This window comes from Dipodomys merriami, unplaced genomic scaffold (assembly GCF_024711535.1).
Source record: "Dipodomys merriami isolate MVZ:Mamm:240054 unplaced genomic scaffold, mDipMer1.0.p SCAF_2, whole genome shotgun sequence".
Classification (NCBI taxonomy): Eukaryota; Metazoa; Chordata; class Mammalia; order Rodentia; family Heteromyidae; genus Dipodomys; species Dipodomys merriami.
The window spans coordinates 21,262,426-21,278,703 of record NW_027203381.1 but is presented as its reverse complement, the minus strand read 5'-3'; the positions used below and the strand labels follow the sequence as shown (position 1 = coordinate 21,278,703).

General features: G+C 41.8%; 1 protein-coding gene across 6 annotated transcripts in view; it reads left to right on the top strand.

The window, feature by feature from the left end:
- The window catches only part of Slc14a2 (solute carrier family 14 member 2), a 402,998-nt gene that overhangs the window by 299,869 nt on the left and 86,851 nt on the right, over nucleotides 1-16,278 (top strand). The gene's annotated exons all lie outside the window — the stretch shown is intronic.

The window sequence follows — 16,278 nt, the reverse complement described above, 5'->3', positions numbered from 1 at the left end:
ATGCTGGAATTCCTTACCACTACTCTCTTTTCCACCCATGAACCTTAGGACTTTAGCCTGGTTATCCTTCCCAGTCATGGTCTCTAACTCTTAAGAGCCTTCTCCAAACCTAGGACAGGCTAGAGATTTGGTTGTTGATTCTGAGTGAATCCCTGATCATCTCTATTTCCTCTGAAACAAGCAGTCCCCATGCATTTTGTAAAATCATATCAGGAATATCATAGAGGAATGTGAAGCAAAGACAAAAATTAAAAAGAACAGGCAGTCATGAGGAAGTTTAAAGCAATGTAAAAGAAACTTTTTAGGAACTCTTTATGCATGGGTAATGGCAGAAAAGAACAAAAGACATGTCTGGCAAAAGCAAGATCTTACTACTCAAGAGGCTGAGATCTGAGGATCATGGTTCAAAGCCAGCCTGGGCAGGAAAGTCCATGAGACTCTTATCTCCAATAAACGACCAGAAAACTGGAAGTGACACAGGCTCAAGTGGTAGAGCACTCACCTTAAGCTGAAGAGCTCAGGGACAGAGCTCAGACCCAGAGTTCAAGCCCCATGATCAACCAAAAAAAAAAAAAAAAAAAAAAGGAAGACCTGAGGCTTACTTTCATTTTGGGTGAACTTCACCCATCTTGCCCACCCAAACCACTGATGGATTAGGAGCTGCCAGATCCTGAACACTCACCTAGCCTGGAAAGCATCAAGGCAATAGATAATTGAGTATTTAACTCCTCCAGTTCCTCAATGAGAGCAGGAAATGTTTCTTTCTCTTGTTCTATTTCTTCCTACTTTAACCCTGTCATACTAAAATTCTTGCTAAACCTTTGAGAGAGGTAGGAAGGAAGAAGGGAGGAATGGAAAGAAAGAGAGAGGAAAGAAAAGCAAGCAATACACAAAGAAAGGAGGGAAGGAAGGAAGAAAGGAAGGAAGGAAGGAAGGAAGGAAGAAAGGAAGGAAGGATTAGGGAAGGAAGGAAGGATTAGGGAAGGAAGGAAAGATGGATGGATGGAAGAAAAGGAGGGAGGGAGGAAGGAGGGAAGGGGGAAGGAAGGAAAAGAAGCTGGCTAGTGTTAGCACTGATCTTCTTTGAGATGAGAATGAAGCCAGCCTCTTCCATGGCCTCACTCTCACTTTTAGAGTCCAAAGGTTGCATTTCTGCTTATCCTCACCTCTCTCCAGGAAGACTACCTTTTACCTCATTCTGGAAATCTTGAACCATTATAGTAAACCCATCAGACTCACAGAGGAACACTAGGTCCATTGTTATTATTCCTGTCCATTCTACTTGGCACCAAAAAGTCAAACTGAGGTCATTCCCTAACAGGGAGATACAAAGATGAGGTCTCGTCCCTGTCACCAAGACATAAGCAACAGCACAGAGTCGCGTGTGGCTAAAGCCAAAACAAGCAGTACAGATAAGAATTCTGAGGGGGGCTGGGAGAAGGGACCAGGAGTGAGGGAATGAGGGCTGGGTGGAGAGAAAGCATCACCAGAGACAGTGACTGGACAAGGCAGAGGAGTTTGTGGTTGAGGATGTGCTGTAAAAGCAGCTTGCTGCTAGGAGGACTTCTAGAAGGAAAGAGGATCGGAAATGAGCACCATAAGTTTGGAGGACAGTAAAGAAGCCGGGTGAAACAAAGGGCAAAGTGCCTGTGGGGTGAGGACAAAGGGCCAGCAGCACAGGCAGCAGGAGGCTCAGGGGCCATGCTCAGGCCTCAAGCTACCCTCCTATTCCCCATAGTCTTGCTGAGTCTGCAAAGCTCCTGGAGAGCCTGGCAGCAACAGGAGGGACCGGCTTGCCTATTGCCAGGGCTGTTAAGCCCAGGCCATGTGTGCCAAGGACCCGGCTCCAAGGGTCCTCTATCACTTCCACCCACATTTTCCAACTGACCAAGGACAGACGATGAGAAAAGGGAAATCAGTTCAGCCATGAGCCAAGACAAAGGCAGCTGGCTGGGACATCCCGACTGCCTCTCACCTCCCACTCACCCAGTCACTAAGCAGTACTGTCACATCTTAAACACTGGCCTAGTTGCTTTGCTTCTTTGCTTGCTTGAGACAAGGTCTTGTGATGAAGCCCAGACGGGTCTGGAAGTTATAATCCTTCTGCCTCGGCCTCTCGAGTGCTAGAATTACAGGTATGCACCACCAGACCTGGTCCTTAGCTTCTGATTCTTATAGTGAAAGGAAAAACATATCCAGAAGAATAAATCCAACACTGGGACTCTACCACCTCTTTTCTCTCCTTCCCTCTCCAGTGGCAATTCCTAGGATGAACTACGTGTATTTCCTTCTAATCTATGTTCACACACAAATATGTTCATATAGATCCATGGGATGTTTCATGGTGTTGGTTGAGTGCCACTGAAGTTACATAAATTGTGTCTTAACAGACATAACTGCTCTACAACTTGTCTTCTTTATTGGTTCCTCATCGCTGGACGCTGAGCTTAGGTAGTGCTTATTTGTTTAATAGTGAGCAGTGCAGTTTGAAATCTTGGTGCTCCATTCCAAAGGCACATAGATCTTCCCTGTGTAGGGAGAATGTTGGGAATTTCGAGTCCATTATGTATGGAGCAGCAACCTACATGCTGCGGTTAACAGATGCAGAGGAGTTCTTGCCTTGAGCTTACAATCTGCAGTAGGGATCAGCCTATTAGAAAGCTGTATGTTAAGCTCTAGGGCAGTGCTCAGACATAAATAAGAGACTGTGCAGTTAACCTGGGTAGATAGACAGATTAAAGGAGAAAATTGACATGGGCATGGCTTTTACTAGTAAGGCTTTCCTAAAAGAACTTGATCCTGATTTTAAAAAGAAAGAAAGAAAACATGGGAGTTAAGCTTGGTGGCTAGAAGAGAGGACATTCTTGGTGGGAGGAACAGCAGGAGCAAGTGCCCTGGGGCAGGACTAAGCATGGAATGTGAGCTGTCTGGTCTGGCTGGGATGAACTTGGATCCATCCTCCCATTTTCAAACTTGGGCTCAGCTCTATATTCGGGATGATGTCCATGTGGCTTGTTGCCCTGGGCAGGCAGCCCGGGTGGTATTTTTCCATTACCCTGAGAAGTTCAGTCACTTGTTGATAGCAATGTGACCATTCAAGGAGAAAACAATTAGGGATGCTGAGCCCTTGGCCCCAAGAGAGGAGGGAGAGAGGGAAGGGGAAAAAAAATTCTCTCTGGAGGGAAAAGGCCGGGTGGGAAACGTCCAAGAGGGTAATTGGTAAATATTATTGTTTCAGTCCCTGTTTGCTTGCTCTGCTCAGGCCCCTCTGCAAGTGGTGCATTTAAATCACACTGTCTGACTTTGGCAGGTTTAATTGAGTCGCCACTGAAAAAGAAATTATCCCTGTGCTATTAATTTTTATAGTTCCTAGGGGCTTTTAAAAAGTGTTTGGATTTTCTAGGTCTTTGAAAATGAAAACATTAAATTTTATTAAAAGGAAATGCAGGAAGGGGTTGGCAGGGCCCAGCCAGACTCTGACAAGATGGTTGGTGGGAAGGCTGCGTGGTAAAAGTTTTGCTCCACGTAGAGTAAAAGGCAGGTGGTCTCTGTGGGTGTGTGATGTCAGCCAGAACCACGTGACCCTCATGGCGGGTACCACATGGGGCCACTCCAGGTTCTGTCCTTATGCCTCAAATCTCTGCTGGCAGCCACAGTTCAATCAACAGGCTGGAAGACAGAGTTCTCTGCAGAGGGTGAGCTGATAAGGAAAATAGAGTTTGTCAGGCCTAAAGCTCTCTTGCTGTTGGAGACTCTCATGAAGAAAATGAATTCAGAATCACAAGTGCAAAATTATATTTGAAAGCAAAATTCCATCAAGAAAAGCAAAAGTCACAACAAACTAAAAAGCTGACAAATTCCACAGGCACCATAAAATTTAGGATAACTGACACAGCTGTAATATTTTCCTCCCCACTGCTTTTTTTTTTTTTTTTTTGTCTCCCAGCACTTTGATCATCTCTTTAAATGACTATGCTTTTTTTTTCAACATCATTTTTTATAGAGTGAACCTGGAGATAATTCAGTCTCCCTCCTCTAACAAGTTGATCAAATTTTGTAGTTTATTATTCACGGCTTGCAAAGGTTTCTTGCAGCCTTGTAATTCGTCACTTGGTAATGGCAGGCGAATTTTCAGGATTGCTATTAACTTTGTAAAAACCCCTGTCAACTATCTCTCTATATGAGCTATGTGATTTCAGAGCATTTCGACTTTTCTTTTATAGTGACAAATCTAAAATGCTCTTTGAATTTATGAAAACTTACTAACCAGATTGTCATCGAAGTCCTCATGATAGCAGTATCTAATGAGTCTTATGTTATCTCTGTCAAGGTCGGTATTCCCTGTCAAATCAGCAAGACATTAAAGCATGGGGATTCTGATAAATTCTATGGTGCCAATTCCTATCAAAAAAGAAACAAGAAGAACAGTGCATTTATAATTGTATTACTTTGCATGATCTAGTGTTTTCTTGACAAGAGAGAGCTTCGATTTTGACCAGGCAATGATGAGAATCCTCTGCTTATAAGATGGGAGAAATTTCCCAACCAATTGGTTTTTGGCTCTATGCATTTTAAAGCTTGTTTTTTTTTTCTTCTTTTTTGCCATCCATGAACTTTCAATGCCAGATGTTGTAAGACACATGCCCTCCTGTCTCCCCATCATTTCAAGTCCTCTTCCACTTGATACTACAGGGAATGAGGCTGTCCACAAGGACAGCATCTTTCTTCTACCTAATAGCTGTGACATATGAGTTACACACAGATAACTAAGCACCATGCACATATATGACATAGGTCACTGAAATCCAACCAAACACCCATAATTCATCTGCCCCTTACTAATTTCCAAAGTGCCACTCCCATGTCATCCATTGTGAGGAAGGAATAACAGCAGGGAAATCAGAGGTGAAAGAAACAATGGTACCCACAGCCTTTAATGGCTAACATGCCCCACTTTCACAAACTCCATAAAAATTTAACAATCACATAAACTCATTGTGCTGGTAAGTGACCCTGAAGTTGAAGCAAAAGTAGCCTTACAAGAGATTCACTGCTAATTGGAAGAAAGTGAGGGAAGGAGTGATATTGTCCAAAAGAAATGTACTCATTTCCCTGACTTATACAACTGTAACCCCTCTGTACATCACCTTTATAATAACAATAAAAGAATAAAGAAATCTCCAAAATGAAAAAAAAAATTTTCCACTGAGGAAGAGCTTGAGGGGAGGGCCTTGAACCTACGCTATCCAGGAATTAACTATGTATTTTGAGAACAAAAAATGGCAAGGAGAATGCCAATGAATCCAAGGACAGTCTACCTCCCACTGCCAAGATAGCACTCTGCTGCCATAAATCATCCCAACAACACTGACTCCTGCCTTGCCTTTTTACTTTGGCCCTTCAGGTCTGTCCCCCTGTAGAATCACAAGGCATCATGTGAGAAGATGAAGGAAGGGGAGATGAGTGTTTTACAGTAGGCTGTGTGCTGCTTCTTTAAGGAAATGGAGCAGGTGTAGGTAACTTTTGCTGCAGAAGTAAGAACTCTAGATGGTTTATACACCACTTCTGGGAATAAAATAAGAATGAGGAGTAACTCAAATTACTTTACATTTAAAAAAAAAACAGGAGGAGGAGGAGGAGGAAGAGGAGGAATTGTCATAGCAAGTTCACATGTCTATCCCTGTGCTGGGTATCCATTAGTCCCAACTCCACTTGTCATATTTCTGATCATACCCATTCCACAGACTAACACAGTGAGGCTTATTGAAGTTGAAGAGTTTGCCCAAGGACACAGCTAATGTAGCAGGCCAGGACTTCAGTTCAGATAGTTTGCTCTTAACCACTATGGAATATCACCTTCCAGAAAAGAAAGTAGGATAATTCTCCCATATATATGTAGCCTTAGTCAGACCCCCCTAAACTCTAAATAGAAAAAAATGTCTGCCCTCACCCTAGATTCACCATAATCCACATGTGCGCGTGCGCGCGCGCACACACACACACACACACACACACACACACACACACACATATACACTTCACACACACACACACACACACACACACACACACACACACACACACACACACACACACACACACACACACACACACACCATGTCTCTGTCGTCATCTACTCACATCCAGCCAGACATCTTTCTTTGTAATTGTTCTTCTTCAGACAATTAAGGCTTCAGCTAGCTGGTTGCAGATTTCTGCTTCCCATTTCATCTCTACAGGGACTTCAATATTTACAGCTCTTGTCCCTCCATACTTCGGTGTATTAAAGGAAGAATCTGGGTCAGGTCTATTAGAGGCATTGGCCAGAGTGGGAAAGCAAGGTAAAGGGCTTTTAAAGTGTGTGTGTCTCTGTGTGTGTGTGTGTGTGTGTGTGTGTGTGAAGTGTGTGTGTGTGTGTGTGAAGTGTGTGTGTGTGTGTGTGTGTGTGTGTGTGTGTGTGTGTGCTTCAGGTATTTTCCAATGACAAGGAAAGTTGCAACCTTATGTGTGGTCAGTCAGAGTGGGAGCCTAGTGATTTAGTGGAGCTGAGGATTTGAGGAGATCTAGAAGCAAGCCACTCTATCACTTTGTCTCGTTTTATAGCTGAGCACTCCATGGGCATTCCTGTGTACATGCGCAAGCAACTCACATGGAGATAAAGGGCCTGGGAGTCGGTCCCACAAAGCTGAGGGTACAGTGCTGAATCTTTACTGCTGGAGAGCCCCCTTGCTCCTGCAAAGAAATAATGCCAATGCCTCCTCCCCAGCTGAACTCATAAATCTCCTGCCTGTGGGAACAGGGCCCACCCTTCCAAGCAGAGATAGACAGAGATGCTGGCCCAGACACACAGAGTGTGGAAACTTCCACTGGCCTGCATTTGACCTCTCTACCTCCAAGTGTTTGCATCTTAAAGGGACCCTGGCTGCTAGAGAGCAAGCTGGCTGGACAGCCCAGATCTGTCCACTGATTTCAAGCTGTTGTCTTTGGATGGAAGAAAGCTGCTCTGTTTTATCCAAATGCCTGGAATGCTTGAAAATTGGAGGGGGAATCAGAGTGTCCCTTCAAATGAGAAGTGTGGGGTTATTCTTGCCTTATTACTTAAAAAAAGCTAACTCATGTGTAAGAATTATCCAGGAAAGAATGGGTCACTCTGGAGAATGTGAAGGAGCTCTGACTCCTGGTCACTGATCCTCTGCTTTGAGCAACTTGTCTACCTCTCTGGGCCTCTGCTTTTGCTCACTACTACTCTAGACTTATCTGTAGTATGATGATTAATATGTTCAAGAAAAAAATACTTTTATCAAATGGAGTCCTTGGATGGCAGTGTTAAGCAGAGGCCAGCACCATCTACCTATGTACCACAATAGATACTTTTAAATGGTCACTTGCCTCAAGAAGGCTCCTGAAGAAACAGTCTAAACCTGTGTAAACACAGATAACTTCATGAATCATAGGTCCTCTCCCAGAGAAGACCATACAGATATGAAAATGGGCAGCACTCCTTCCTCACAGACTGTAATACACTTCTGGGTCCTGTCTCACACCAAAGGAAATATCAGACTTTACCTGGGCTGTTCTTTCTCTAGTTCTTCTTCTTAAATTTTCTGCAATCAAAGGTGAAGGGTGGGGGTAGGAGGGGTGTTGTGTTGTCCTAAGACTCTAATCCACCCATTCAAGGAAGTGCTCAACTTGTAATTGTGAGAGGACCCCAGGGGCAGTAAACACCCAACAAGGCAGCACCAGCATCCACTCATTCTGAGCCGCCTCCTCCCTGTGTCATGCTAAGTGACTCTTCATAGTCACAGCCATCTTCAGGCTTTATCTGGTCCATGAGTTTTGCAGCCTATGGCCTGGGGATTGTGTCAACAATGAGCTCTAAGAGGGCAGCTAGTGTGTTGCTACCTTGTGTTTGGTGATTTGATGGCCTACGTGGTGCCTCTGTCAGAAAAGAGACTGGCCTGGCCTGGAATGTGCTGTGTAGAGGATTATGGAAGTCAGTGGTGCTGTTGGCGCGTGACCGTGTTGAGTTCCCCACTCATCCTGATAGAGTCAAGCGTGTGGCTAATGAGTTGTGAGCAAAAGGATCATGTCGTTATCAAGCTAAAGCATCTCATTGTTGAGACAAGGTATCAGAAAGCATCCTTTTATCTGTAGTGTGATGATCAATATGTTCAAGAAAAAAATTACTTTTATCAAATGGAGTCCTTGGATAGCAGTGTTAAGCAGAGGCCAGCACCACCTACCTATGTACCACATTAGACACTTAGTGTGTGGAAGAACTAAGTTTTGGTGGTTTGAACCGGCAGAAAGTTGGAGGTTGTTACAGCAGCACCACTTTAACCCACTCTGACAGAGGCAGAAATGTAAGGCAGATAGATCTAGAATCCTGGCTACGGCTAGTTATGCTCTGAATGCCAGCCATAACTCCCATTTCTCCCTGAACAATCTAAATTGTGCTTCTAACATTTCACTGATGAGGACATCAGACTTTAACTGTACCCCATGTGAATTCCCCCATTCTCGACTCTCAATACTTAGCTTCAAGCATCTATTTCTGCTTATTGTCACCTACCCGTAGCTCCCCTATGAGAAAGCACACCACTCTCCTCCAGTCATTTTTTAAAATGATCCTTATGTACAAGGGAGGTGTCATTTAACAAAGCAGTATATGAATATTATGTATCTTGATCTGTGTCACCCCCTTCAACAATCTTATCTTCCTTTAACTTCTCCCTTCCCCTTACATTTCTTAATTTTCTGGTATATACAATGGATTCTTTTTTTTTAGGTTTTTTTTTTAATTGTGAGAATACCTACAGAGGGGTTACAATTACATGGACAAAATAACAAGTACATTTCTTATCAAGTATTGTTGCCTCTTCTTTGTTTCCCCTTCCCATCCTTTCACATACTCCCCGCACTTCCCCCCACCCGATCCTCCCCACCCCCCACCAAAGTTGTAAAGTTCATTTTTCGACATAACGACTTGTACATCTCATTGTTGCAATGGGTCCACCTGTATCCCTAGTTAAACAATTTGTTTTTTCCCTTCCCCTCCCCAAATTATACCAACATCAAATACAGTGAAAGCAGGGGTTATACCATGGGGGAGGGACATACAAAGCAACATAGAAATCATCTTATAAATATGCTGGAAACAATTGCATGAAAGAAAAAAACATTTGAATACTTATCTTGGGGTCCATTCCCCTAACATCAACTTTACAATGGAGTCTTGACTGCAATCTTCCTCCTTCCCTCCTTCATCATCTACCTCTCTCCTTTTACCACCTGCTTGCAAGTACCCATTTCTTGGCACTTATTACATTGGGTTTTGACTTCGTCTTTCTTTTTAAAAAATTGTTTGAGCTCTCCAGAGCATTTATTATCATTATTTAATTTGTTTGAACTGCTTGCGTACTACCCAGCATGTTTACTTATAGATTTATAGGTGCATTCTAGCTACACTGCCTCTCCACTGGTTCCATACCAATAACCTATAAATGCTCCCAAGTTCCTTCCTATTTGAAATGAAATCACCTCTTAACCTTGGACCAACATCTTTACTCTGGTCTAAATGATTCATCACCATACCAGTTCTACCCCTTTGGAATCCACTAGGAACTTCTTATAAAACAAAATTCAAGATTCAGAGATCAAATGCGTTAAAAAAAAAAAAAAAAGCAACCTGGAATGTATTTAATCCAGACTTCCTATCTCATCACTGGCCAATCATAGCCATCTCAGACCAATACATCTCAGAGATCGATATTCTATGAAATAGGGATTTCAAGGGGAAAGTTCGCCTTCACTGGCTGCATGTAAGTAATTAGGTAAGTGGCAGTGACAATGGAGCTGATTTACTGTGAAATGTTCGTGTCATTACGGTAAAATTATTCAGCTCACTAAATAATCTTTCTGCCAAGAATGCAGCCACACACTGATCCATATGCCAAATTACAGTGGAAGACACAGTCCCGGGATGGAAGTCAAATGTCCTTGGGACCCTTGGCAGCTAAGGATGACCAGTAATATGGTTTTGAATTAGTCACTTCCTTCTTCATGCTTTGCTTTGCTGCCTACCCATTCCACCCTTCATCAAGAGAGTCTAAGAGCTCAGCAATGGCCTTTAAAACTGAGTCTTTGAATCTTTGTCATGATTCTTTTCTTTGGTTAAATTATACTTGTCAAAAATGAAGCAAGCATCAAAACTGTGCCAGTTTGTTGCAGATAAGTTTTTTAAAGGGGGGAAGGAGGAGGTCCTTAATCCTGTAGCAAGTGTGTGCTATCATGTGGGTGGGGTCTGCTGGTGAGGAGTTGATGTGGACAGGTGCAGGGTTAACATCTCAACAGAAAGGAAACTTAGGAATAACACAGTCCTCTACTATTACCCCACATCCATCTCTTAAAGCCCTGTGACCTTACACTTGTTGCTTAACCACTTTGGTTTTACAATTGATGACTTCTTTCATGTTCTCAAAGGCCAAGGCTACAGATAACCTAAACTGCAAGGAATAAGGTCTTTTTAGATTATAGGTCTTGTTACCTAATCTAAGTCATAAGGCCATCCATGCCTACATGTATCTAGATACTAGGGATTGAGAATTAACATCTTAGAGAAAGCACATTATACATAAGTCACTTGATGCTCTCTTCCATCATGCTATCTGGTTCTCACAATACTCTTATCCTCAGTTCCTCCTGCTTGGGGTTATGTGCCTCTGGCTATATAGTACACAGAGCAGACAGGTCTGTACCAAAGTACCATTTAATACTTGCTGATATTAGGAAGCAAGAACAAGAAGAAGAGTAAGGAACTTGAACCTATAAGTAATGTTTTCTTGCTTATTCTATAAACACAAATGAATTATGGAGGCTATTTGTCTCTCTACACTAGAATAAAGACAACATAAGACTAGAAACTTTTGAGCATTGTTTTGTGTTGAATCCCAGGTGCCTATAGTGGTGGCATGCATGTAAGTAAGCACTCAGTGGTACTGGATGAAGCGATTAATGTATATCCCATATAAATTTTTAACTAAAATTTGAAGCTCAGAGGAAATAATACATCATCAAAGGCATGTCACATTCTCTTATGACATTGAAGCACTTCCTAGAGACTGATTAACCTCATTTTCTACACCAGAAAGTAGAGCTCTAGATAAATACAAAATATACTCAACCTGTAATGAACAGAGACCAGACAAGATATATGTCCATGTGGCAAATGCTTACTTAATAAAGTCTGTGGTCATGCTTTTTTTTTTTTTTTTTTTTTTTTGTCGGTCATGGGGCTTGAACTTTGGGCTTAGGCACTTTCCCTGAGCTCTTCAGCTCAAGGCAAGCGCTCTACTGCTTGAGCCACAGCGCCACTTTCTGTGGTCATGCTTTTAAATACAGTGAAGTCACAGGGACTCTTGCCCCAGCTGGGTTTTTTTCCTCGTAGCCTCATTCTTTGTTCTGGAAAACTGTCCACACCCCAGCCATATCTGGTGTCCTTCCCTTCAACAAAATGTCATGAAAAATGCCAGTTTTCCTTCTGGAACCTGACAACAAGCCTTCCATCCTTCCCAAAACCCAGGGATGTACTAGAAGCTGTTTGGGGGCTGCTGCAGGGAGAAAAGTATAAAAATAAACGGGATAGCTATAAAATTCTAAGAAATCAGACATATTTACAGTTCTGGTTCTGATTTGTAGTTCCTGATTTCTCTCTGAGCATATGCCAAAGTCTTCAGATGCTGGATCCATAGGTCTTTACACTATTCCACTTGTGGGCCAAAATACAATATTGTCTTCTTCTTTTCTATACTCTTCAATATCTCAACCAGTAGCATGCTGGTCTACCAGACTTCCAGCCTGCTAAGGCCAGGAAAAACTCATCCATTATTGAAAAGCCACCAAAAATCAGAGACAACTGCTACCTGAAACAATAGAAACATCATCTCCTCACTGAGCTTAGGGCATAGTACAGGTAGTTGGGGTGGATGAACCTTATTTAATATCTACAATCATGACACCTGTTAGATCCTCTGGGGTAGTGGTCACAGTCTTGGCTGCATACTAAAATCTCTTGATTTGGTGGAACTTTTAAAACATCCCCATCCATGTATCCCTGGACACCATTAAAGAAAAATCTCTAGGACAGAATCCAGATACTTAGTAATATTAGTATATATCTATTACTGAGAACAACTGCTATGAAGAACTCGCTTTCTTCCATCTTGGGCATCTGAAACTTTGGTTATACTAATCTTTACGAACTGCTTGATTTAATTAACACTTGTACATTTAGGCTGGATCCATTGAGTCATCTATGAAAAATTCCCAAAATGGGTGTCAAGGGTTCAGACATTACCTCTGTATTATTCCCAAAAGCTTGTAAGAAGATGGTCCCAACACATCACCAGGCAAACACATATGCACTGACCCTAGAAAACTATGAAACATAGCCAGTGGCCTCTTCTATGCATGATCTCTCTAATGGTTTCCAGGTTCCTTTACCTCCCTTTATGACTGTCAATACTTTGTCTCTACACCCAACTCCCGATAGTTGACCTGCTCACACCGCCCCCACTCCACCCACGCAACCCCTACTTTTAGACTTCATTTTTAATGTTGGAATTCATGTACCTGGACTGACTCAGAGACGGAGACTGAACTGACTATTCATACCTCCATAGCCTGTGTTTGAGTCTCTGTTCAAGATCCATCTTTGATATATCAGTTACTACACTCCAATCTCGGAGGCTGCTTCCTCTTCTGAGCTTATTACTTTTCATATGGATCACTTACTTGGGAGACTTGCATATTCAGTGTGGGAAAAAATATATGTGTTTCCCTTCTGAATACACATGGCAACAACTTAAACACGGCAAAATCCAGTATGTCTTGTTGCGCAATCCAACATAATATCATGAAACCATGAAAACCCTGGTTCCTCTGATGCTGAGAGGTTAAAAGAAAATCCTGTTAGGATGTGCATCCAATGAGTTGTTTGATCTTTACAACAAAATGCTGGCCACCAGCCAAAAAACTAAAAAGAGAATAGCCCATCTTCTGTCACTAAGATAGAAAAACAGACATGAGAAAACTAGAACTCAGAACAGATTTCACAGCCTTTTAACAACTGAGCTAAAAGCAAAATTCAGTGTCTATACTGACAGCTCTGTATTTGTACAATTTAATACTGAGGTTCTCAAGCTTTGGCTTTCATCAGAATCTCCTGGATATTCAAACAATCCTCTAAGCTGCATCCTGATAAACACACGTCAGGAGATGATGATGATCATGGCCAGAAGCATATATTTCAGTGCTCTAATATAGACTGTCTCTGAAAAGATGTAAGATAGAAACAGAGATTCCTGCCCCCTAGGAAAAAAATGTTAGAAAAGCAAAACAAATATCATATGGAAATAATGAGAAACAATAAATAGCTGAACCTATTTATTCCAACAAATGCTTGTCTACAATGGTAATTTACTGTAAATTATAAATAAAATCTTAACATTACAATAGAGAAATCATTCTTAGTGTGAATTCAGGCCAAAATAGCAATGTGTTCAAAGGAATTTAAATAAATTGAGACATGATAGATGTATAATAGATTAGCGATAACCCAATGGAATGATTTTTTTAAGACAAAAAAAATGAAAGCCAGACCACCCATGAGCTTTGAAAATTCCCTTACATAAAAAGAGGTGGCAACAAATCAATTTATCCCTCTACTGATCTTTCTAGCACTTACTCAATGGTGATCAATTGCTATAAATCATGAAATCTGGTGGCAAATGTGTGGCATAATAAGTGGCCCTACAAAGACCTCTTGTATATATACTACTTCATTTTAGAGATAAAATTTACCAATTGGAAAATATGGAGACCAATGTTGAAATTAACAAAGGAGGAGGCAACAATGCTCCATAGGAAACATACTCATTACCTTGCTCATGTAACTGTAACCCCTCTGTACAGTATTTTTACAATAAAAAAACTTAAAAAATAAAGACATGACTTTATATCTGTAACCAACTGGCCTGTTAGTAGATGCCAGAAGGTGAATTATTTAAACAAAATTGTTTAAAAGAAATATTTAAACTGTTAGGTGGATGAATGAATGGTCTCTAAGGAGTTTAACTTAAACAGATCTTTAAAAATTAGTAGGAATGGGAAGGGTAGAGAAGACAAAGAATGGTATTCAAGAAAAGATAAGTATCATGAGTGAACCAAAATAAAGGAACCTGTCCACCCACATGCACACATACATATGTGTGTTGTATATATACAAGGAAGCAGAGGGAATATGATCATTGAAGAGCAGTAAAGGGGCTCATACTATCACAAGTACATGGAGGAGAAGAGGATAATGGTAGGAGGGAGGCTAAGAAAAATAAATTGGGTCCAAATATGTCATTGCTGACTCTTGGCCTGAGAAGATTCCAGAGGGGAGTTAAATTGGAAGCAATTTATTCCATAAATGCCATTCTGCTTTCAAAGGTAGTGCTGGAGAAAGCTTGACCTCCCTGTAGACTGAAAAACATACCTTTCTTCTGGCCTGTGCATAGACCCTCTCCTAGCATTTTCAGATGCAGGTACAAGTACATAAGGAGCCTCACATATGCCATTTGGCTCAATGAAGTTTAAATCAAGATGACAAATTTCAAATACAGTATGCTCTCTTCTCCTTCACTGACAAATGCACCTTTAGAAAAGCATAGAAATTCAAGTATGAATTTCAAATTCTCAAAATCCTCAGCTTTTCTGTAACAAAGCTGGAGAGTCCTGGTCCGTACCCCTTTTATTTCTCATCCTTGGCTTCAATTCCACATTTTATGAGCCATGGGCACACACGTGTGAACACCCCAGGCCATATATACAAGCTCCTCCAAAGACACTTATACATAGCCATTGCTCAGCCACTCTTAGGCTGCATGCTCTATTCAAGAAGAACAGATCAAAAAGAAGGCCTATTCAGTCCATGAAAGTGGCTCTGGAACCATTTTCTTGAGAAATTGCTTATGTTAGATGACAGAAGTAAAGTCAAGAAGAGAACTGTGGACTGCAGGTAAACCCATATCTCAGCCCCTGTTTGTTTCTGCCCCATGGGGAGAGACAGAGTAGGAAACTCAGGTTAGGATCTTCCCCTAACTAACATGAGGATGATTTAACCCCTGAGCTATAGTGACTCTAGATTATACTGTCTCAACCCAATGACGACCAATCCCCTCCCTCCACACTCCTGCCATTCTCTCCACATTAGAAACTCTTCCTTTCTAGCTGCAGATGGAAAGGCCACAAAATCAAAATGCCTGTCAATGCACTCAGATCCACCTTTTGATGGAGAGTTCAGTCTATGGGGAGCCCAGCCAAACACAATGTCCTGCAGGGGTTTCACCTGCACAGATTGAATCCATCCTTCATGGCTCCCTCCCCACTCCATCGCAGATGAAGGGCTTCAGAAGCTCATCTCATCGCTTCCTTTTTAATCTCCATGTGAGCACTCGTGCCCTACTTCAAGTGCGCCAAGGTAATTTTAAAGAACACCTCATTTTGCTTTCATTTTGCTCTGCCCTGGCCTCCCCATAAATCAGGACTGAGGCAAACTTGAGAGAACTGGGCTAATCAAGACTTCAATCTCAAGAAATGTTTAAATATAAATCAAAAGAGTGGAAGGCTCTCCAGATCCTCAATTTTCTTTGAAAGCCTAGTTTGTCTTGTTTTCTTTCTTTCTTTTTTTTTCTTTCCTCCTCCACTTTTTCCCCCTGATTGGCCATGCTGAGCTCTGAATTTCATCCTGGTGCCCTTAGAAATATTTCCAAATAGTTTTAGATGTTTTCTTTTAGGCACCATACCAAGCGATACAAGACGGCTATTACTGGTGCCCTGAGGGGGTGTGGGCACATAGAGCAATCTATAGCATCTTGCTAGAAGTAGAGGGATTTCAAATTTTAGGCATAAACAGTAATTCAGCAGTCAAAAGACTAAGAGGAAAAAAACAGCAGAACTGTGACTTTGATCTTCTCTCCTGTTTCATATACCTATCGCCATAGAACAAATGATCCAAACTTAATGCTAAAACACAACAGTTCTTTATGATGATGATCTCTCATGGTTCTAGGGTTTGACTGGCAGTCTTGCTTAAGGTCTTTACTACAGAGACAGTCAGAGGGTGACTGAGAAAGAACATGGATCTTTAGAAGGGCTCCCTCACATATCTGTCTACTGGGCTGAGAATGCTGGAATAGCTGGGGTTTCTTCGGTAAATGCCCCCCTCTTTTGTAA